Source organism: Puma concolor, chromosome C1 (assembly GCF_028749965.1).
Source record: "Puma concolor isolate L17-30 chromosome C1, mPumCon1.1.hap2, whole genome shotgun sequence".
Taxonomy (NCBI): Eukaryota; Metazoa; Chordata; class Mammalia; order Carnivora; family Felidae; genus Puma; species Puma concolor.
In genome coordinates, this window is record NC_141674.1 from 31,662,125 (window position 1) to 31,685,520 (window position 23,396).

Consider the following 23,396-nt stretch of genomic DNA (forward strand, 5'->3'; position numbering starts at 1 on the left):
TTTAAACTGCATTTAAATGAGAAAAGCAGTGTCTATGTCGACGTAAGGTTACCAGCGACAATTCTTGGGATGTGCTGTTCTTTACTCTGGAGTATAACATTTTACAGTTTTGGTGTTAAATCCCTTTTTATGGTACTGGTAGCTATCTTCTTTACCGGCGCACGTAATCTGGCATCCCCGTGTCGTCCTTCGTCCCCCCAGCTCTTTCCTTCCAAATTAAACAAACCCAAAAAACCAAAAAAAAAACGTATTTCCTAACATTCGAGGGTGCGCACCACATCAAACGCCAAGCAGAAAACACCCTGTGGAAGTCACCAGGCAACGCCTCCGGGTCCCCTAGAAGGGGGTGGGGTCAGAAGGCTCTCTGATCTCATTCCGCCTCCCCAGGTCGTCGCCCCTTCCTAATTCTCGCGAGATTTCAAACAACCCAGCTTCTGCGCACTTCAAGATACTGGGAGTCAAGGCGCCAAGGGAGGGGGAGGGGAAGGTGGGGGGAGACGGTGCAAACGGCGTGGCCGCCATCTTGTTTGTGCCCCCGCTTCGCGCGCGCTCCGTTCTCCGTGACGCACGCTTCCCCCTCCCCTCCGCCGTGCCCAGGCCTCTGCATTGCCTGACTCCGCAGGAGCGCGGGGGCGGCTCCTGCTCTTCCCTGGACTCCTGAGCAGAGGCGTGTGAGTGTGCGGGAGCGTCTGTGGGAGGGAGGGTGAGAGGCGAGCGGCGGCGGGGGGAGGGGCAGCGCTTCCCGCCTTCGGCGGAGACCTCACTTCCCTCTCGCGGCTGCCGCTGTAGTTCGGTCCGGCCTGCCCGCCGCCATGTTGTGTTCTCGCCAGGCCCGCCGCTGTCGCCGCCGTCGCGCTCCTGGGGTCCGTGCGCCTCGTCGGCCCGGCCCGCGGGCTTTCTCCCATTGGCGGAAGGCGACTGCGGGGGGGCTCGCTCGTGATTGGTCGGTGGCGGGGAGGCCGCGGACCTGGCACCTTATTGGTCGCGCTGGCTCGGGCCTGGGGGGTGATGGAGTCGGAGGCTGCGGGGATGCGCGCGTCTCGGGCTCGGACGGCAGGGCGGTGACCCCCTCCGGTGCAGGCGTGGGGTGGAGGCCGGGGGCGAGCCTAGAGACCTTAAGGGGGAAACAGGGTGATGGTCTGGCAGGTACTGTGGGGATAGCCTGTGCACGGCCCGGAGTGGGAGGCACTCCTAACTCCAGAGGTACACTCCGTGGAACATGCGTGGCCCACCATAGAGAGGCATACAAGCCCCAAGGGTGCCATGCTTGGAAACGCTGAAACCTGAGTTAGGGTCTGAGACGGTCTTTGAGATCCAAGAGTGCTAGACTTGGAGGTGTTTTTGTTTTTGTTTTTTAATTCCAGTATAGGTAACATAGAGTGTTACATTAGTTTCAGGTGTATAACGTAATGATCCAACAATTCCCAACACCCAGTGCTCGTGGCGGGGAGTGCACTCCTTAATCTCCATCACTTGTTTCACCTACCCCCCCCCCCCCCACCTGTATCCCCCCTGGTAACCATCAGTTTGTTCTCTACAGTTAAGATAGACTGGAGTTTAACACAGTTTGTGAATGACTTTGATGTCCATGGATGTCAGGTCTGAGGGCGTGGTATAGGAAAAAAGGCATCTGGGCCTTAGGGACCTACCTAAAGGATAGGATGAGATCAAGAATTTTGCTGGAGAGTGATAGCATTGAAACCAAGGTTTCAGAGTTACCAGACCTGGGTGTGATATGAGGAGAAAATAAACAGACCCAGCCTGAGAGGTGGATCCTAGGATGTGATATGAGGAGAAAATAAACAGACCCAGCCCGAGAGGTGGATCCTATTGGACCAGTGCGCTGGGCCTTCACCAAGTCTAAGAGGCAGGGGCATGAGGTAGTGACATCTATAAGAATGAGGAAGTGCAAAGCTTTGGGGGAACATTTTCAGACTTGGGAATTACAGTAAGGGAGCAATTATAGATTATTGGGTCTCAGGACCATGCGGCTAATTTTGTAGTGTTGTTATATAAAGTTTTCCTGTATTGGGAAGGATAGGTCAGGGCTGAGTTTTTTTTATTTTTATTTTTATTTTTATTTTTTTTCCAACGTTTATTTATTTTTGGGACAGAGAGAGACAGAGCATGAACGGGCGAGGGGCAGAGAGAGAGGGAGACACAGAATCGGAAACAGGCTCCAGGCTCTGAGCCATCAGCCCAGAGCCTGATGCGGGGCTCGAACTCCCGGACCGCGAGATCGTGACCTGGCTGAAGTCGGACGCTTAACCGACTGCGCCACCCAGGCGCCCCAGGGCTGAGTTTTTAAAGCTACACTTGCTGGCAGATATTAGATACTTGGTATTTGTTTGAATAGATATTGGTAGGTATCTCTTTAGTGGAAGAGAGCTTAACAGAGATCCTGGACCTTGACTTGTTTTCTTTTTTTAAAGTTTATTTTTGAGAGAGAGGGAGAGCGTGAGCGAGTGCATGCAAGTGGGGTTGGGGCAGAATGAGAGGGAAAATCCCAAACACTAATAGTGCAGAGCCTGATGTGTAGCTGGAACTCATGAACTGTGAGATCATGACCTGAGCCCAAGTCAGACACATAACAGACTGAGCCACCCAGGCGCCCCTCTTTTCTTTTATATATACCTAAAAATTACACTCATCTTCCTGTGCACTTAAAAAAAATTTTTTTAAAGAAATAAGCAGATTTGAGAATAAACTAGTACACAGTTCCTTGCATCTCGTTTTGAGTAACAGGACTTGTCAACACTTTCTGGTTTGTATTTCACAAAACTTTTGTTCTAATCAAGAGTTGTTAGAGTAAGCTTGTTGGAGGTATTTTATCATTTTCCAATTTATTGTTATGACTTGAATTGTTCTACATTTGCATTTCCCAAGGTTTAGGGATCGTGGAAACACATTTGTGTTAAACTTCTCTGTTCCCTAATTTGTTTTTCCTCGTCTATGTTAGGTGGTCCTCTCTAGTTTCAGATAGATGCTATAAATCTGTTTTTATACCAATTTCAAGAAACTTTTCTGGTTTTCAAATGTGGTCAATTTGTGAATGCAACAACATTTTCAAGAGAGAAGAGGAAAGTAGTAGAGGAAGGGAATTGACATTTTGGGGCACATATTTCCTATTATGTAGGCATTATCATTTGCATATTGCAGATGAGAAAATTGAGGATCAGAGAGGTTGCGTAGCTTGTCCAGTGTCTGTGTGGTTGAACTGGGATTCATATCCAAGTTGCCCAGTGGCAAAGCCTGTAGTGTTATCTGCTGTGTCGTGTTATCAGTATAAACCTGATTAGTCAAACTTCCAGATAGCATTATATTTTATTTATTTATTTATTTATTTATTTATTTATTTATTTATTTATTATTTTTTAAAATATTTATTGTCAAGTTAGCTAACATACAGTATATACATTGTGCCCTTGGTAGATAGCATTGTATTTCAAAGTGGATCATCTTTCTTTGATTGCTGGGAATTAGGAGCATATTGAGTGAGGAGAACATAATTAACAAGAGTTTGTTGTACTGTTTCAAAGATTCAGACCACAGGGTAGGAGCCATGTAGAATCTAGGTTCTTCAACTAGGTATTTAAATCATATCTCTTGTTTTTTATTGTGTAGAGAAAGATTAAAAAGTAAACTGTTGGAGTTTTTCTGAAGCCAGGTAGATAATAGGGGAAAGTATGTACAGAAAGTTTAAGAATCTGCATTCTTTAAAACCAGTCTTCAGAATATTGCTGACATAGTTTTTCTATATATGGAAGTGATTAATGTCAAGGAGTGAGGAACTACCAAGTATATAAGAACTCACCTGGGAGCTTTTTCAAATATCACTAGTACTTTAGATGTTTGTCTCCAAACACTGGGATCTGTCCAGAAGCCTAGTGCCTTCTTCAAACCGTGGGATAGTGATTCTAGTATATGCTTATCCTGAATGATGTGTAAAATTAAAACTGGATACAACAAAATATTTGTAATCCCAATTTTGCATGGAAATCTTTAAATAATTCAGGTTTCAAGGGGAGACCAATGATTTGGTAGTCTGAGTTACTTTGTGACTTAATGCAATTAGGTGAGGGTCTCCTCCCTTTTATTTGCAATTACACTGCAGTGTAGGAGATAGAGTTAAAATACAAGGGGAATTAGGGCTTGCCATATTTTGTACATTGGTCATCTCAAGCTTCATTTGGCTCAGTCATTAGGTTAGCCAAATATGAAGAATGTTACAGCATGCATGACTTAGTTCTTTTTTAGTAAGTCTAGACAAGGTTGCAAAAACAAATATACACATATTCAGCAAGCATTTCTTAATTACCTTCCCTTCAACAACGGTGATCACCTTCATTCCCATTAACTTCCTTACATCCATGGCCGGTTGCTGGGCCTTGTTATCATCTGGAATGGAGCACCCTAAAAATCTGGAATCCCAGGAGGTCTGAGTAGGTCTGAGTTTATGGTGAAAACTTGAGAACATCAGCTGTGTCTTCTAAGCAGACATCATACTAATGTTTAATACTTAACAGACTGTGTTCGTGTCTTGTTACCTAAATTTTTATAACATAATTCTGTTATCTCATTTATGTGTACATATTTTCCATTTGGTCAAAACTGATTCATTGTACTAGAAAAGATACAGGGTTTCTTAACCTCATTTACAGAGATGCAGAGGCAAAGTGAAATGAGGAGCCATGCTAGGTGTCTCTGAGGCAATTTTGAAATTCATATCTCTTTTAGTTCAGAGGTACTGAGCCATTAAGGATCTATGAATCAAACTCAGGAATGATATAGTTAGTTACTAACTTTTATTGAGTGCTTATGTTGCACCAGCTAGGTTATAAATGTATTGTATATATTATCCACACTCTGTATGTGGTGGACACTATTACCACCTTTATTTTTGTGTGTGAAGAGACTGAAGGGTTAGGTAATTTGCTCAAGGTCACACAAGGTGGCAGAGCTCCGATTCAAACTTAGGTCTATAACTTAATTCCTACGAAATTTGTGGAACCCTTACTCTTAAACTGTGTTTTCTTGACACCTTAAAATATTATGAGAAAAGAAAAATTCCTGCATCTTAGATCAGGAAGTGACCTTCAGTTTTTTTCAGGCAGGTACTCTTTTACTGAGGCCCTAGAGTGTGATGACCTTGACAAGGTCACTTGGCTTGGCAAGGGGAGAGCCAGGTGTAACCCAGATTGTTGGATTCCCAGACCAGTCTCATTCCACTGGACAGTATTGCCTCTTCCGTGGAAACATTGGCTCGATGATAGGGATGACTCTAAGGCCCTTTTATATTTTGACAAGTTTGCCTCATTCATAGGAAGGAGAATGGCAGAGGACATTATTAAAGATACAAATGACCTTCTTGAGGTTTATTCCAGCCTCAGGCATACAACCTAGGAAGAACATTCCTTAGCCAGCAAGTTGTTCTTTTCCATTCAGTTTCTTGTGCTCAAAGCAGACTTATTGTGAGTTATCTGATGTCTTCCAGTCTCTTTTCATTTTGTTTATTCAGTTTTTCATGCATGTGCTGTGACTAGTTAGGAAGGCTACAAGGTCATTTTAGTATTTTCCCAGTGACTCAAAGTACCTAACATAATTTAAGTAGATTAATCATAGGAAGAAGTGGATTTAAAATACTTTGGCCAAAAAATGCCATTGGGAGGGGGTAGTGTAGTTGCTGACGCTGGAGTCAGACCTGGGAAAGAATTCTGTCTGCGTTTACCCTCTGTGTGAGCTCGGGGTCAGATTCTTGACCTGTCTAAGCCTTAGTTTCTTCCTATGTAAAGTAGTGGTAATGATACCTCTGTTACAGAGTAGTTATGAAAAATGAATACAGCAGCATATGGTAGGTGCCTGTCACCAAGTGGACCTTAGTAAGTGAGGGAGCACATCACTTTCTTTTTAGAACAGCATAAAATCTGTCAGCCTGTTAAAGCTTCCCCAATGGAGGTCGTTTGTAATCGTCTGTTCTTTCATGTACAGTAAGATTTCTACATGGGGGAGCAACCACTTGACATGAAAGAAATAACCCAATTTAGTTGTGGTGTTGTGATTTAGGAGCTGATTTATAGTGGATCTCTGTTATTATTAGTCTGTATTATTTATGAATGCACAAAGCAGTAGTATCTTCTGCTTCAGAGTTAGGTTGTCTCCTGATTGCCTCTGTTCATTCTTGGGTGCTAAGTGGTAATGATTTTGATGAGATGAGAACTTTTCTGTATTTGCCAAATAGCAATAATTACTAAAATCAGAACAACCAGTTTTATCTTTAAATCCAGAAAGATTTACATTATAGTCATTTAAAACTTTTTCTAGGGGTGCCTGGATGGCTCAGTCTGACTCTTGATTTTGGCGCAGGTCATGATCTCATGGTTTGTGATCATGATCTCTCAGTTTGTGAGGTCGAGCTGCACATCAGGCCCTGTGCTGATGGCACAGAGCCTGCTTGGCATTCTCTCCCTGCCCCTCCCCTGCTTGCACTTTATCTCTCTCTCTCTCTCTCTCAAAATAAACTTAAAAAAATTGTTTTTCTAATTGTAGAAGTTGTCAGTTGAAGTGGGACTGTCAGTTTGGCTTGTAGTCACCTGGTAACATTTTCTTTGAAGTAAGCAGGAAGACAGCATTGTAAAATGGTTCAAGAAAAAAAGTCTGTCTGCCTGCAGAAATTTTTTGCCAGGTTGCGAAATTTGCTGCACCCTTCCCACACTTCTCCATGTTTTAGCAGTGATGTACCTGATAACAGTGAGGCAACATTTGTGCTCATTTTCAGTGTGAGAGTTGTATTTTCTGTTTTGGGTTAAGTCCTTACTTGTTTGCAGACAGATTACTTCTAAATTCAGTGTACTTTTATACTGTGAGAGCTTTCTAATGGATAAACTTCACGTGCAGTTTAGAGAGAGGGACTAGGCTAACCTTTGCATTTGAATGTTTCCAGTGGAATAGGTTTACCTTAAAGGTTCAGATCTTCATGTCCAAGGTACATAAGGTGTCCTCGTTGGATGAATACTCTCCATTTAAAATCAACGGTGTCTTGTTACAGATCAGATTTAAGAATTAATCTTAAGTACATTCATGGGTATGAGCTATAAATAGTGATCTTGACCAGTGCTTCGATGAATGCCTCAGTGACTCATAGGGAATGATATCGAAGTATGGAATATTTTGTATGATGTCACTGGCTTAAATCTATTAGAGTTAAAGTCGTCCCACCCATTACCTGTGGTTTCGCTTTCTACGGTTTCGGTTACCCATGGTCAACCGTGGTCCAGAAGCAGATGATCCTCCTCTGACTATTGTCAGAGGATCAGTAGTAGCCCAGTGTCCTATCACAATGTCTGTCCTCACGTCACTTCAGCTCATCACGAAGGCATCTTATTTAGCGGCATCACGAGAAGGGTGAGTGCAGAGCAATAAGATTTTGAGGCAGAAAGAGACCACATTCACATAGTTTTTATTACAGTATATTGTTATAATTGTTCTATTTTATTATTATTTCTTACTGCGCCTAGTTTATAAATTAAATTATATCTTAGGTGTGTGTGTATGGAAGAAATGAATTGTAAATAGGGTTTGGTACTATCTGCAGTTTCAGGCATCTCCTGGGCAGGGCGCGAGTAGTGTCTTAGAACATATCTCCTATAGATCAGGAGGGACTACTGTACTGAAGGTTTTCACAGTTTCTGTTATTGCTCACCCTTTCCTCAGGAGCTGCAAATTGTCCAGTGATGTGTATGAAGTGAGATTCTTTGCCCAATGTTAAGAAGACCTATCCTCCTCACTAGTGGTGTGATCAATTCATTTAAGAGAGGAAAGTGAAAGTACGTGCAATCTGCACAGTTGAACATCTTTGTCATTTTTAACTGTGTTAAAAATTATTGCTGTACCCTGAAGGGTAAGTAGCTTAGAATTTGCTCATTATCAGCTGACAAAGTTGTGGCCTTTTTAAAAAGCAAAGCACACTTGGTTGGCAGTAATTTGGGAGGCAGAGGATTGCTATTTATGGTGATATTTAATGTCATTTTTAGTAGGACTAAATTAAAAGGGAAAGGCCATAATGTGTGTAAAACTCCAACCATTTTGGAAGGTGGTCAGAATAGAGTTGCCTATAATCTTTTCATTCGGCTGAAATCTGTAAGGCAGCTTAGCGCAGCATTTCCTAAACTGTTTCATTGAACTTTAGTTCTTATACAATGTAATAAATGTCCTCTGGAGTTGAAAAAAGGATCCTTGACAAAATGATAGCTAAAGTGGAATGCATTTCTTTACTGCAGAATTAGTATTCAGGGCCTTTGTGTTTACGTGCCTTATGACCCTTCAAGAGAGAGGATACATAATGCAGTGTTTCTTGGACATATTTGGCCATGGAACCCTGTTCGTGAGAACATCTAATAAGTATTTCATGTTATGACTGGGGTGTAGTGGGGCCCAGTTGAGCAGTTCTAGTGCAGAGAGCTTATGAGTAAAAAATGAATCTTTTGTAGAGGATAGTTTGGCCAGTAGCGGAAAAGGATTTTTCTGGGAACATACAACACAGGTCTCCAAAGTAACATGGACTCTTAGGGGTGAATATGATTTCAAAGGCCATCTAACCCCGTTGCCAGCATCCGTGACACTGGTGGCAGCTACCATTTTTTTGTGCACTTGCTGTTTATCAGTCGGTGGTGGTGTTCTACATGCATTATTAACCACTGGTCTTCATGTTATTTATTTATTTATTTTTTACCTTCTTAATATTTCCCATTCATCTACTTTTCAACATCTGCACTGCTACGTTTTCTGGTAACTAGAGTACTGCAGTGTCTTGTTTTCCCTGCTATCTGTCTAGAGCTGCCAGTCTCCCACCCGGTCCCACTTCTCCATACCGTACCCCAAATGATCTTTTAAAAGGGTAATTCTGAGAGGCGCCTGGGTGGCTCAGCTGGTTGGGCGACTGACTTCGGCTCTGGTCATGATCTCACAATTTGTGAGTTCGAGTCCCGCATCGGGCTCTGTGCTGACAGCTTAGAGCCTGGAGCCTGCTTCGGATTCTGTGTCTCCCCCTCTCTCTACCCCTCCCCTGCTCTCTGTCTCTCAATAATAAATAAACGTTAAAAAGAATTAAAAAAAAAATAAAAGGGTAATTCTGATTGTGCCAGTCCCATGCTTAAACTCTTCAATGGCTCACTGTTGTCCCTTAGAATAAAGTTCTAGTATCGTAGTCTTGTCCAGCCCTGTTCATGTTTCTGAGTTAACTTGTAGCCTTTTGCCCCTGGGCTACTGCCATACCAAACTATAGCCCTTTCAGGAATGTAATGCTTTATGTCAGCTCCAGGCCTTTGCACATGCAGTTTCTTTGTCTGTCTCATTAAGTTCCTATTCTTAGGATTTAAATCTCCCAAGAAGCCATTTCTGACTGGCCTGAAATTGAGTTAGGCCATGGGCTAAGGGGCTCTGCTTATGTCCTGTACTATGCATTTGTTCCTGTTGTAACTCTTAACATAGAGCACTATGATTGCCTTTTTTAATTTTCCTCTTTGTTATAATAGACTTTAGTCTCATTGAGGACAGGGACTGTATTGTTTAGGATCCCCACGTCTTAGCACAATGCCTACACCTAAGTATTTATTGAATGAGTGAAAGTTTCCTTAATCTTTACAACCTTGCAAGATGGTTTATAGTTTAGGAAATTGGCCTCGGTGGGGTTAAATACCTAGTTTGAGGTTACTCAGCTAAAAAGAGGTGAAGAGGGATTAGAATCTAAATCTGTCTAGCTGCAAAGACTGTTTTTTCCCCCCTACTTCTCCACATGGCTGCTCTTTTTCATCTTGTCTTTACATATTCCTGTCAAGTGTTCAAACAGCCTGTGCTAACAACCCCATCCATAGCTTCTGAAGCAGCTTGTGCCATCTTTGGACAGCTCTGAGAGAATAGAATAGTTTTCTAGAATAGTTTTCCATCCATTGGTCTTAATTTATGCTTTGGAGAATATAATTTATTTTTAAAAACAAGTAATTCAGGGGCGCCTAGGTGGCTCAGTTGGTTGAGCGTTCGACTTTGGCTCAGGTCATGATCTCACGGTTCCGTGTTCGAGGTGCACATTGGGCTTGCTGCTGTCATCGTGGAGCCTGCTTTGGACCCTCTGTTCCCTTCTCCCTCTGCCCCTCCCCCACTCACATATATTCTCTCTCTCTCTCTCTCTCTATCTCTCAACTTAAAAACAACAAAAAAAGAGTAATTCAGGGGGCCCCTGGGTGGCTCAGTTGCTTAAGTGTCTGACTCTTGATTTTGGTTCCAGTCATGATCTCATAGTTCATGACAAGCCTCACGTTGGGCTCTGTGCTGACAGTGTGGAGACTTCTTGAGGTTCTCCGTCTTTCCCTCTCTCTCTGTCTCCCCCTCCCCACTGGCTCTCTCTCGCTTTCTCTCAAGCATTAAAAAAAAAAAAAAAAAATTCAGAATTTATAATCCACTTAAGGTCTCATTTATTAGTTTACTTCATTAATTTGTTGAGCAGTGATTTACTGGGCATCAGCGCTATATTCCTTATTCTAATGATACTATCATTGCTCAAAATGTTTCTGGGACTTTGGGGTTCTTTGGGGGTTATCTTCAGAACTTCTGTCAGATTCTTTTGAAAATGTGTGGACACACTTTTTTAAACCTCGAAGGTGGATTTGGTTTGGGAAATAACTAATAGTTGTTCAGGACCAAGTCAGGTGAAAGAAATGGGTCAGAAGCTACAATCTGGCAGCCCTTAATTTTCTTTGGTCTGCTTATAATTAAAAAAAAAAAAAAAAACTGAACCAAAATTGAAACTGGAAAGATTTAACATTCAAACAATCTGGCTTTCATGTTTGTATATATTTTTTCCTTCAACCAGACAAAATGATACTATTTATGAAGTCATTGCGGTGGTTCTGGAAGGGATAATGAGGGTATAAGGAATGGGCATAATAGACGTTCTCTGTGATGCTGTTTACAATATTTTAAAATTGAAGATACTGAGGGATTAATATCTAAAGTATATAAAAAAATGTTTGCATCTCAACACCAAAAAGTAAACAGTCCAGTTAAAAAATGGGCAGAGGACCCGAAAAGACATTTTTCCAAGGAAGACATATAGATGGCCAACAAACACGTGAAAAGATGCTCAACGTTACTAATCGTCAGGAAAATGCAAACCAAAACCCAATGAGATATACCACCTTACACCTGTCAGAATGGCTAAAATCAAAAAGACAAGAAATAAGTGTTGGCAAGGATGTGGAGAAAAAGGAACCTTTGTGTGCTGTTTTTTTTCCTTCAAAAAATTAAAAATAGAAATACTGTATGGTCCAATAATTCTGCTGGATATCTACCCAAAGAAGATGAAAACACTAATTCAAAAAGATATATGTACCCCTGTGTTCATTGCATCCTTGGTGTTATTTACAGTAGCCAAGATGTGGAAGCTAGGTGTCCATCAATAGAGAAGTGGATAAGGAAGATGTGTGTATACACACATACACATACATGCATGCACAGTGGAATATTACGTAGCCATGTAAAAGGATTAGATTGTGCCATTTGCAACAACATGGATGGACCTAGAGGATATCATGCTCAGTGAAATAAGTCAGAGAGATGAATATTACATGATTTTTACTTATATGTAGAATCTAAAAAACAAAACTAATGAACAACAGAAAAGCAGAATCAGACCTATGAGTACAGAGAGCAAATTGATGGTTGCCAGAGTGGCGGGTGGTGGGCAAAATGGGTGAAGGGGAGTGAGAGATACAGGCTTCTAGTTATGGAATGAATAAATCAGAAGAGTGAAAAGCACAGCATAGGGAACATAGTCAATGATACTGTAATAGTGTTGTGTGGTGACAGATGGTAGCTATACTTGTGAGCATAACATAACACCTAGAGAAGTTGAATCACTATGTTACACACCTGAGACTAGTGTAACATTGTGTGTCATACATCAAAAGGTAAAAAAAAACCACAAAACATTGTAGACAGTGAAGTTATTAATATAAAACTGATAGAAAATTGTGGTATAGCCATTCAGTGGAATATACTCCAATTGTAAATGATATAGATACAGATTTGATATGGAAAATTGTTCACATATTTAAGTGAAAATTACAAAGCAGTTTGTATAATATTATTATACAATATGTTAGATGGTATTAAAAGACTAACTCAGCCTTGTTTCTAACTGACATAAGCAAAATACAGTGTTTGATTCTGAGTGGTTGCTTTAAAGGTATTCTTAAAAAAATAGCCCATCTGCCTAACTGATAACATCAGTACAATACTGCTTTATACATCCATCTCATCAACTTAGTATATAAGTCACACAATGTATTTAATAGTCAAGTGAATATGGCTTTGTATTCATATCATAACATACGAAAAGTTCATTTTTCTCTAGAGGTTGTCTGATATTTCTTGAGGCTTCTAAGTGTACTTACTTTACTAAGTCAGTTAGGGACAACATCAATAAAATGTTCAGGGCACTGAAGAGCCCAGTTTCTTTGCTGCTATTTCTGCTTCTGATGTGATTGATACAGCATAACCTCCAAGATAGGTAATCTTGGGGGACTGAACAAGACTGTCCTTGACAAGAATTATCAGGGTGGTTAAGGCCAACTTCTGTCATAACTCTGGTCCTTCAGTCATTCCTCAGGATCCCAGAGCAAGAGCTGTTCTGGCATCAGCTTTTTGTGTTCAGGATCTGACTTTTGTTTCTTTTATTGACTCTGAGGCTCTTGCTACAGTGGACTAGTATTCCTTCATGGCTTTTGTCAGTTGGAGCTGAATAGTAGCTGCCCCTTCAGATGGGACATACGCTCTCCAGTTTTCCTCAGTCCTCATTACTCGTTACTTCATTGACACTGTGGCTAAGGTTGGGTTTGATGTATTGGGGATATATGTGGATATAAATAAAACACAGGCACTAACTTCAAGAAGCCTTCCTCTGGTAATAGAGACATGGTTAAAAGTAATTATAATGTGTGATAAATGCTATAGTCAAGTGTATATTTAGATGTTACTGAGTATCTACCACATGCTAGGTGTTAATGCTGAGTGCTTTAACCTTATATCATTTACACCTCAATGCTCCCACGGGTTGGTGTTATTTTATTTTTTTTCCATTTTATACATGAAGAAGTGAGCTTAGGGATGGATAAACAGCCAGTAAATAGGTAGCTATGATTCAGAATCAGTTTTCTGACCAAGAGCATCATTTCCCATGCTGCCTACTTTGAGAGCTTGAACCAGGTAACCAGAGGCAGTCATTTTGCCTCATAGTGATCTGGGTGTTTTTTAGGGCAAGACAATGCAGTTGTCTGTTGCAGAGGGCTGCTGATATCCAGGACCAGGGAAGAATGTGAGTTGGAATTCCAGAGATCCCATGAGGCTGTTAGTCCACAGTAACAACAGGCAAGAGAAGGGAAAGCTATAGTAAGTAAGTACAGTATAGTAAGCCGCCAGATGGAAATTCTAGGATAATTTCAGTTCTCTTCCCACTAGTAGCTTGAATTCTAGTAAGGTGGCTGTTGAGGAGAATAGGGGTTCGAGTGGTTTTCTTGAAACCTTCCAAGAACTAATAAAAACTATGCCAAAGGTATTCACAGAGTATTAAGGGACATGTTTGGTTTAATCGGGTATATCAAACTCAGAATCAAAGGATGGGCATGTGGAACAACAACCAAATCTTGGCCTGGATGGGTGATGAAAAGCATGGGGAAGATTTTTTGTAGCAGCTGGGAGTCCTCCCACACTGCCCTTTATGGCTTAGGAGTTGCTTTCTGCAGGGTTGCAGGGTATGCTGGAGATGGAGGAGAGACAGCCCCTCCTAGTAGCTTTGGGGCCTTAAGGAGAGAGACCTTTCTGCATCTTAACCCTGTATAAAACAAGGAATTTGGACTGGATGACTTCTAGCACTTTGCAGTTTTTCAGTGCTTACTAGGCACAATACAATATACATGTGTTAACTCATTTAATACTTATGGTGGCTCTGGATATAGAATGGTGACATCCATGTATTACAGATGAGGAAGCTGAGGCTCAGGGTTAGTTCAGTGTCATACAGTTAATAAGCAGAGGAGTCAGAATTTGAAATGAGCTCTGCCTGATTCCCAGGTGCTTAGTTGTTTTTCCCTAGTGATAACTAATTAATAGTCAGCGATGTGAATGTTCTCCCTCTTCCTCTGCTTCCCACCTCATATAAGCTTCTTTGCTTCCTTCCAGCCGACTTGACCTCCAGTGTTGAGGGGTTGAAAGACTCTAGTGTGGATGAGACACACCTGGCTTTTTGGCCCTCTGCCTTCTCTTCTCAGGCTGGTAGCTATTCAGAATCTGGGATCGAAACTTCTGAGAAAAGAACTATAATACCTGCAGTTCTGTAGCTTCAGCAGTCATCCTACAACACACCCTGTTGGCATAACTAAACTCTTACTTAGATGCCATAGTAAAATCGCCACACAATCCCGTAACAGTTTATTTTGTGTTAATGATTTAATCATCAGTTGTTCCAAGTCCTGATAAATTATAAATGTGATTTGCTACTGGTTAAATGCCCCTAATACTTCAGTAGTAAAATGCGTATCAACTTATAGGGTGCTATTTTGTCATATACTCAGCTAGGTCTCTAACCATCAGGTGAAGTTCAACATCAGTCAGATTTCTAATTTTTAGATTAATGAAGGTGGGTTTAACGGTTTATGCTACCTCTACATATATGTGACTCCTAAGAATTTCCTTGGATGTGCCCTGGGGTGTTCCATGTCTTGGTGTCAGCCTTGTGGTACAATAGAAAGAATACCGCCCTAGGTTGGGACCTGAGTTTGCATTCTAGATGTATGGCTAGGGGCCAGTTGTTAAACTTTGTGAACCTCACTCTTTTTCACATATAAAAGAGGATAGTGAGGATTAGAAGGGGGAAAGTCTGTAAAATATCTAGCATAGAACCTGGCACTAATTGGTGTTCAGAAATTAATTCATTGCAGTTTGAGAAATGAGTAGAATGTGTGTAGAGAAGTTAATATGGATGGCAAAGTGATTAGGCGGACTACCTTGCTTTTTTTTTTTAATTTTTAAAAAATGTTTGTTTATTTTTGGAAGAGAGAGAAAGAGTGTGAGGAGGGGAGGGGCAGAGAGAGAGGAAGACACAGAATCTGAAGCAGGCTCCAGGCTCTGAGTTGTTAGCACAGAGCCTTATGTGGAGCTCGAACCCATTAACCGTGAGATCATGACCTGAGCTGAAGTTGGAGGCTTAACTAACTGACCCACCTAGGGACCCCGACCACCTTGCTTCTATTTCAGGACTCTGCCACATCTCTGCATATGCCCATGATGACTTTTCATGTAAGGTCAGCTGAGGTATTTCTAGAGAAGGACTCGTCCTGAGCAAACAGTCGTGTTTGTTTCATCCTGGGATGCTTAGTTTTCATGGGAGGAAGCAGTTCTAAGGAGATTGTTCAGAACTTTCAGTAATAGTGCAGTGTTTCTATTTGACCCATTTTGTAAAAAGAAAAGAAGACATGTTAACTGATTTTCACCTTTTTTTAGGAGGTTCCTCTTAAAACCTCAACAGTTGGGCACAAAATCCATAAGCAAATCTTGGACCACTGGTAAACCTCAGCACCCCAGAATGTTTTCCATAACTGCAGTACTTACAGTATCTTTCCTGGGCTCATTCCTGCCACTTATTCTTGAAAATGTGGTAAAAAGTTTATCTTCCATGATATCAGAACTCTGTAAGATTAAAAGCTGATAAACATTTTATGACCATCCTAAATAAATTAATCCAAACTATAATATGCTTTAAACAGTGTAATCACTGGTGTTCTATCTCTGCCAGTGTTCCCCGCCCTTTATTATTATATTTCCCTCTTGGGTTCCTGGTAGACTTTTTGGCAATGCCACTGTCCCTGTCACTACCTTCTGACATTACTGCAGAATTTTCCTGTTTAGGTTAGTTGGTGTTTCAAAGTAAGGTGATTTTTCCTAGTATTTTCCTAATATGTTCTTTTAAAAATTACCAGGGACAAGATGACAGATTCCTTTTTAGAAATCCTACAAACTGTTGTAAGGCCATTGGTATCACTCTTTGTAACAGCTGTTAAAGAGGTTACATTTTCTCTGGAGCTATTTGATGAGCCCACCCTGGTTTCTTTTTCTTCTTCTGTTAATGCTCAACAGAAAACTGTAGATAGTTAAGCCACAACTTTCAGATCTTGTGCACATTGCTTCTCTGGTTTACTGCCATAGGATACTGTAGCAATATCTTACAGACATCTTTGATGGCCAATCAGAAGCAGTTAAATTACCTTAAATTTTTTAAATGGAACTCTGACAGCCAATAAGAAATCCTTTGGGTGGGAACTGTAACAACCCTTTCGTGTGATTTTAAAGAACAATTGTAAATTTGCAGTTTCCTGTGTTTTGGAAGCACAAGAGGCCCTAGTGCATCTGCTGTGTGCATTTGCCAGGCATTTCCAAGCCTTAAGTTCCCTGTAGTTTGAAGTCTGGATCTGACCCCTGTTCTGCTTCTCAAGGTAACTTTAAAACAGGAAGTGTACAAAGGAGGTAACTGATGACGTGAACAGCCAATCATGGCTTTGTGTTCTTAGCTGATAAAGCAGCTCAGCCAATGGGACCGCTCTGGAGGCAAGGTTTGGTGTCAAATAGCATGCTAGATTGAATGCCTTTGACTGTTAAAGTGGAAGGAGGCTGCAGGGCTTCATTGGAGCCTCGGAGTTTTTCACTGAGGCAGGGGTCAGCTGAAAGACAAAGAAAAATGGCGAATAGTTTGCTGGGGGGTGGGGGGACAGCTGTTCGGGTTTTCACTGGAGTGGACATTCCAGACTCAGGTTTCTGCATCTCCTGCTGCCTTTTGTTTCCTCCGTCCTTTTGGGGGGGAGGGCTAGGAGTGACTTAAATTCTCCCTGTCCGAGGAGATATAAATAACTACATGTAAAATTAATGCAGTTCCCGGTAAGTTTAATTCTTTGTTTTGTGTTAAAATGGTAGAAACTGTTTAGCTTCAGAGAGTGTAGACAAGTTGCACTGTTTCAGAAAATGGCCACTTTACATTCCATGCATACCTTTTGGTGCACCTAGAATACCTTGCTCTGTTTAGATTTTGCATGCCCTTCACCTAGGATTTCTTTTCCTAGTTGAGTATTGACAAGATCAGGTACATGAAGAAAGGCTAATCATTTTTCAGGGGCACACAGAAACAAGGCACTTTCTCTTCGCATTGGGTAAACTTAACTGTTTTCCAAATAATTTTCCTTTGTTCAAGTGCACTGAAGCTTTCCTACAGAATAAGCTGAGTTGTTGTAAGACTTTTTCTGTTTCCATGCACTTTGTTGACATCTGTGTTTTCAGAGGTGGAAGCAACACTATTGCTGTGCTAAATTTGTGTGAAAATACGGTTTGCACGAATACAGCTTCTAATGGTGAAGGCCCACATGGCAGTGTGAAATTCTCCCGGTAACTTTCTTGATTTACCTGTCTGCTTCTATTCTGATACGTACCAACTAATTAAATAACAGTCTTTGTTTTGAAATGCACATTTGAGCTTAGAATGCTGGTGAGGAACATACTTTTCCACTATATTGGCAGTGACAAGAGCAAATCTTTTTCTGTCAATTTCACACATTTTTGTCAGGCATTGATTTGGTTCTTTAAAGTGATGTGAGCAAAGTGCTTTTCATTTTCTGTATGAAATATTTCGAATCCTAATTTACCTGCAGTTTGTGAATTGGAAAGTTAAGAGTATAGGCAACCCTATCTTTTGCCCTTGATATATTTTTCCCCTCTTTTAGGGATAGGAAGCTAATGCTGGTTGCTAATCAGTAACCAGCCAGTTTTTGTGAATAGTGCACTCTTCTGTCCCGTGTACTAACATCTATAATACACTTGGTTTTAAAAAGCAGTTCTTTGTTTTCTTCTTATTTGCAAATATGGAATGAAGGTCATTGGAACATTTCTGCAGCAGACTCAGTGTGGAGCAGTGAGCCAGCAGTACTCAGTCTCTGGGTAGGGAAAAGGAACAGGCCCTAGTAGAGAAGTTTGGAGGGTGTTGATTTGCCTTCCCCTGGCTTCCCCTCCTGTAAGGGATTTACCTGAGAGGATCGATAGGGGTTTAGATTCGGGGCTCTTTGAATTGGAGTGGTGTTGCAGTGAAAGTTGCTAGATGCAGGCCTCTGTCGTTGCTCGCAAAAGTGACCTTGAAAAACTGCCGAGGAGTTGAAAGATTGAAGGACAAAGTTTGTTTATACAGATTTAGACTGAAAAGCTCTATTTAAGATGAAAAGAGACTGTACTTCTGATGTTCAAGTCGAGTGGTTAGTAGGAATATGTTATAGATTCAGCTTAGGAGGTTTCAAGCAATAAGACAATGGGGCTGCATTCATTCTCTCTCCCACTCTTCTCCTTTCCTTCCCCCAGCAAAAAAATTCTAAATCCTTTTGGTATGATAGTTGAGTGAACTGCCTAACAGATTCAGAATTCCTTGCACGCTACCTTGTCTTCTGTGTAATCTAGAGGGTTCTTTAGTGAAGAATGGCATTTCAGGAGTTCAAAGCAGTTATGTTTGTAAAACTTCTTTGGGGGAATTGGAATGCTTATGGTAAGAAGACTCATTCTGGGAAGTTAAATCATAAGAGAAAGGAGTATGTGTTAAGGATTACATTTTAACAGGTAATTAATTTCCATTTATTTTTTATAAGTCATTGATTTATATGTTACCAGTTGCTCCAGGTTTTATGTATGATTTAAAAAACTCGTAGATACTGAATGACTCTTAGCCTGGGAGAGGGCCTGGAGCAGGCAAGGCAGAATAAGTTGGGCACAGTACGAGGCCTTGATAAAAACTCTTTCTCTTGAGAACTTTGTGGATTTAGCTTCTTGGAAAGATATGTGGCTATTGCCTCTAGCTTGGGTTCTTAACCTTTCAGAATCATGGACTCTTGAGAAGCTGACCCACTACCTGGAAAAATGCATATAGGCATGCCTATGCAGAACTCCTGGTGACTGAGAAATCTTCCAGTATATGCCGAATGGTCTTTATGTGATCTCCTCATTTAATACTTTAGCCAGATAAATGTTTCCCAGAAAAAGGAAGGAAACTCTACTTCCATAAGGAGCAAAGGCCTTCTAGAGCTAACTATAACTTAGACTAGGGGTTGGTGTGTAGGGATGGGTGAGGCTTAGATGGGGTCTTAGATTTGGGCATTTGTTTACTCTGATTACAGGGTATGAAGTAGTATGGTGTAGTAGCAAAAGCAGGCTATTTAAAGTCAGGAGACCTGTGTTCAGGTTCCACTCAGCTATCACCAGCTTTGTGAGCTTGGGCAAGTCAGCCATTTAGTGTCAGCTTCCTCACATGTAAAAATGGGGCCTAAAAATAGCACCTTCCTATTTAGTGGTGAGGCTCAAATGAGCTCATGTATGTCAAAGTGCTTTTGCAAATTGTGAATTGCTACATTAATATAAGTTGTTACTAATCCAGACTGTTGGGGGAGGGGTGTTAAATACTTAGGAAGATAGATGGGCATCAGAGAAAAGAATGCCAGTATTTTAATATTTTTACAAAGGAGTTTGCTTAAATTGGACACATGTCTTTGTAAGCCAGTTCCATGTGCCTTCACGTGCACATTCCCGTTTGTGCTGACATGATCCTATGTAATTCATATGTTGAGACCATCAAACCTTCCCTTACCAGGATTCCTTTGAAAGAATTTTAACCCCTTTTTCAAAAATTAAGAGTCTCTCAGAGTAAGATGAAATGGGAATGCTGATTTTTAAAAAACCCTTAACTAGATTTAGGAACCTCTCAGAGTAGAAACTGGGAACCTGTTCTGATTTGTGTTATAATGCAGGTGAGTTCTAATAGTTAGTTGCAGATGTTTACTAAGCAGAGGTTACATTTTTAGTTTGTGCACCAAATATTTATAAAGTAAACTGGAGCCATTTTTTGTTGTTGTTTGCTTTGTGGTCATATGATTTTTTTGGTCAGTTTTCAAGCTTGGGAGGTAGTTATGGCTTGCAAAGTAGTAGCAAACCAGTCAATGTTGGGATAAAAACTGAAAAAAATAAAATAGTTGGTCTCTCATCAAAATATAAGCACTAGCATGAATTTCACATAGCTGATACATACTGTGACAGAGATAAATTTCCAAGATAAATGGTGGAAACCCAGGGGGGGTTCTTTATCACCCATTTTACATGCCTGGTGTCCTCTATTTTTAGGACTCTTTTTCTTCCCCTGGGGTGGGGTGGATATTTTGTGATCTATTTGATTTCCTGTCCTATTAAGTCACTTCCTCTCAGGCGTGGTCAGTCAGCATTGATGTCTGCCTCCTTTCTGTGCATTGAAAGAATCATTCACACAGAATAAGGTTTGCCAAAATTGGCATTGGCCTCTCCAAATAAAAGTCCGCTTCCAGGGATGTGTATATTTGAAAACAACAGTCATGGTCACTGTGGGCTTTCTGTTCCTAAAACAAAATGAGATCTCCTTTTAGAGAAGCTCTATACTTTTCGTGGAGGCATCAGTAACCCCAAAAGCATTCTTAAAGCCAATCATTTGTACGTGGTCTTCTTCATGAGTGGATTTATTTTTGCCTATTTCTATCCCCAATAACATATGCATACAGAGTTTTTATACTCTTAAGCTGATGGAAATCATTTCAGGATCTAGTCTACTTCCTTTCTTGTAAAGTGGGGAAGTTGATGCCCAGAGAGGTTAAGTGCCCTTGTCTGTCAGCCTTTTTTTTTTTTTTTTTTATATTTTTAATTTTAATGTTTATTTTTGACAGAGAGAGAGAGCAAGCAGGAGAGGGACAGAGAGAGGGCGACAGAATCTGAAGCAGGCTCCGCAGAGTCTGATGCAGGGCTCCAACTCATGAAAAAAACGTGAGATCACAACCTGAGCCGAAGTCAGACCCTTAGCCAACTGAGCCACGCAGGTGCCCCAGTCTTGTCAGCTTTTTAATGACTGGCCTATGCAGATTCAGAGATTCAGCTCCCACTTAGTTCATTCCAGGTTTCTTTACTTTTTATTTTTCATATTTCTCTTCCTTTTGGCATATCCATACAGGTTTGCTGTTTGAACACAGAAGGAACAGGGAAAATGGGCTAGGTAAGAGGTTCAGAAGTCTCCATGTGGAGTCTGTTGGTTAGAAAGTCTGCTGTGGCAGCAGACTTGTAGTCCCTTTTGGGATATGAAGATTTCTTGCCTCAGCCAGTTGCTTATTCAGAAAGTAGAGAATCAGCTAGGAAGCTAATGGTGTCCACCTGGCTGAGGTGTCCCAGAGAGCTGGTTACTTTCATATATTACGAGGAAGTAAACTAAGGTGTACAAACACAACACCTGCATGCCAGTTAGTTGGGATTTTGTTTTGTTTAGTTTTGTTTTTTTGGTGGTGGTGGTGGTGGTGGTGGTGGTGAATACATCTTACAGACAAGCTAACTCCCAAACAAGTTTGGGCCTGGTTGTTCAAGTGAGTCAACTGGTATTTATAACTAAGGTCTCAGGATCGTTTTATTTTATTGTTTATTTATTAACATTTATTTATTTATTTTGAGAGAGAGAGAGCATGAGCAGGGGAGGGGCGGAGAGAGAGGGAGAGAGTGAGAATCCCAAGCAGGCTCCATGCTGTCAGTGCAGAGCCCAGTGTGGGCCTTGAACTCATGAACTGTGAGATTGTGATGAGTTGAAATCAGGAGTCCCACGCTTAACTGGCTGAGCAACCCGTGTGCCCTTCAGGATCATTTTAAGCATTCGACAAGACTGAAATAGAAATCGTTATCTGTATACTCCCCAAATAATATTTTAACTATGTTGACTTTAATCTTTACCACCAACAGTTGTATTGTGTGTCTGCACGTGTGTGTTTGGGTAGTTGTGGATTTGGTTTTGTTCTTATTTTGAATTCTCTGATAGACTATAATCTACTTGAAACTTTCATTTTATTTACTTATTTTTAAATGTTTGTTTCTATTTTTGAGAGAGAGTGCAAGCAGGAGAGGGGCAGAGAGAGAGAGACAGACAGACACATAATCTGAAGCAGCTCCAGGCTCTAAGCTGTCAACACAGAGCCCGATGTGGGGCTCGAAATCGTGAACTGCAAGATGATGACCTGAGCCACCAGGTGCCCCCTGAACCTTTAACATTTTTTCTTTGTAGTTGCATTTCTTTTCACCACCTTCATATATTTGAATTAAAGTTACAATTCATTGAAAGAATGAGAGCCTGAATGATGTGCATCTTATGTAATGTTTAAGTGCTGAGGCATACCATGTCTGAAAATTAGAATAGACACAGCTGGATAGTATCTTCCTCATGTCTGAATTTCCCAGAAGCTTAGTTTTCTTTTTAATCTCTTCTCTCTGCTGCCTCACTGTTGGGCCCAGATCTTTAGAACTTGGTCAGATTCTGTTTGTATTGTCATTCTTCTCTTCCTGTCTCTCCCCTTGGTGTTCCAAAGCCAGACCCCACTGTTCAATAAGTGACCAAAAGTTTTCCTCTGTTGATTGTTCGCTATGATGAGTTACAGTGCTGCACTCTAGTGAAAAAGGGCACTTGAAGGATAAGAAATAAAGGTAAATTCCAGTGTAAATGCAAAACTAAAGAAAAAAAATCTAGTAAATGTTTAACCTTAAAGTGGCATAACATAGTTTATGACCTTGTATTCTTTAGTGCAAAGGAAGAAAGGAGACAAACCACAGCAAACAGCAGTGCCGATTCGCTTGGTTACCTTTTTTCTTGGAAGTATTATCATTTGGTCTGTCTTCATCATTTCATTTGCATAGAAAACTAAAGCAAGACCTGCTTGACTGGAAATACCCAAATAGAATGAATTTTTCCTTTATCTCCTTAACCTGTATAGTTCTTACCTACGAGGAAGTCCCAAAGGTGTACGCTCTATACTTTCTTTCACTGATTCAGCACGCATGCATGTCTTATACGTGGAGACTTAAAAACGTGCACAAATAACATTTTACTCCAGGACCTAACAATCTGGTAGGAGAAACAGAGGATGTATATCAAGTACATGAAACTGATATGGAAAGTACAAGCAGAGGACACAATTCAGAGGAGGGGAGACCTCTACTTCTGACTTAGGAATGAAGGAAGGCAGTTTAACTGAGCGTTGGACTCAGGGAGGTAAGAACAAGGGCATTCCAAGCATGGGGAAAGGAGGAGCAAGGTCATGACTGAAAAAGTGCAGCATGTGCCGAAGAGAGCAGTGAATGGTCCAGTCTGCTTAGACCATATAAGGAGATGAGTTAGGGACAGGAGGGAGTGGAAAAAGAAGTCTGGAGAAGTAAGTTGGGGTCTGCTGTTGGAGGGCCTTGACTGTCAAGAAATTTGAACCATCTCTGCTTGAATTGGTGAACCG

At 41.1% G+C, this 23,396-nt stretch overlaps 1 protein-coding gene across 3 annotated transcripts in view; it reads left to right on the plus strand.

Moving 5' to 3' along the window:
- The first annotated feature begins 471 nt into the window (after positions 1 to 471).
- Positions 472 to 23,396, plus strand: part of NFYC (nuclear transcription factor Y subunit gamma) — a 66,841-nt gene continuing 43,916 nt past the window's right edge. Inside the window, exon 1 of one of the 3 annotated variants that reach the window (XM_086716609.1) lies at positions 472 to 671. The gene's annotated coding sequence lies outside the window, so the exon portion shown is untranslated. Of the gene's footprint in view, positions 672 to 16,741; positions 16,978 to 17,555; positions 18,691 to 23,396 lie in introns of those variants that run through there. The other 2 variants (XM_086716610.1, XM_086716611.1) reach the window with 2 other exon arrangements.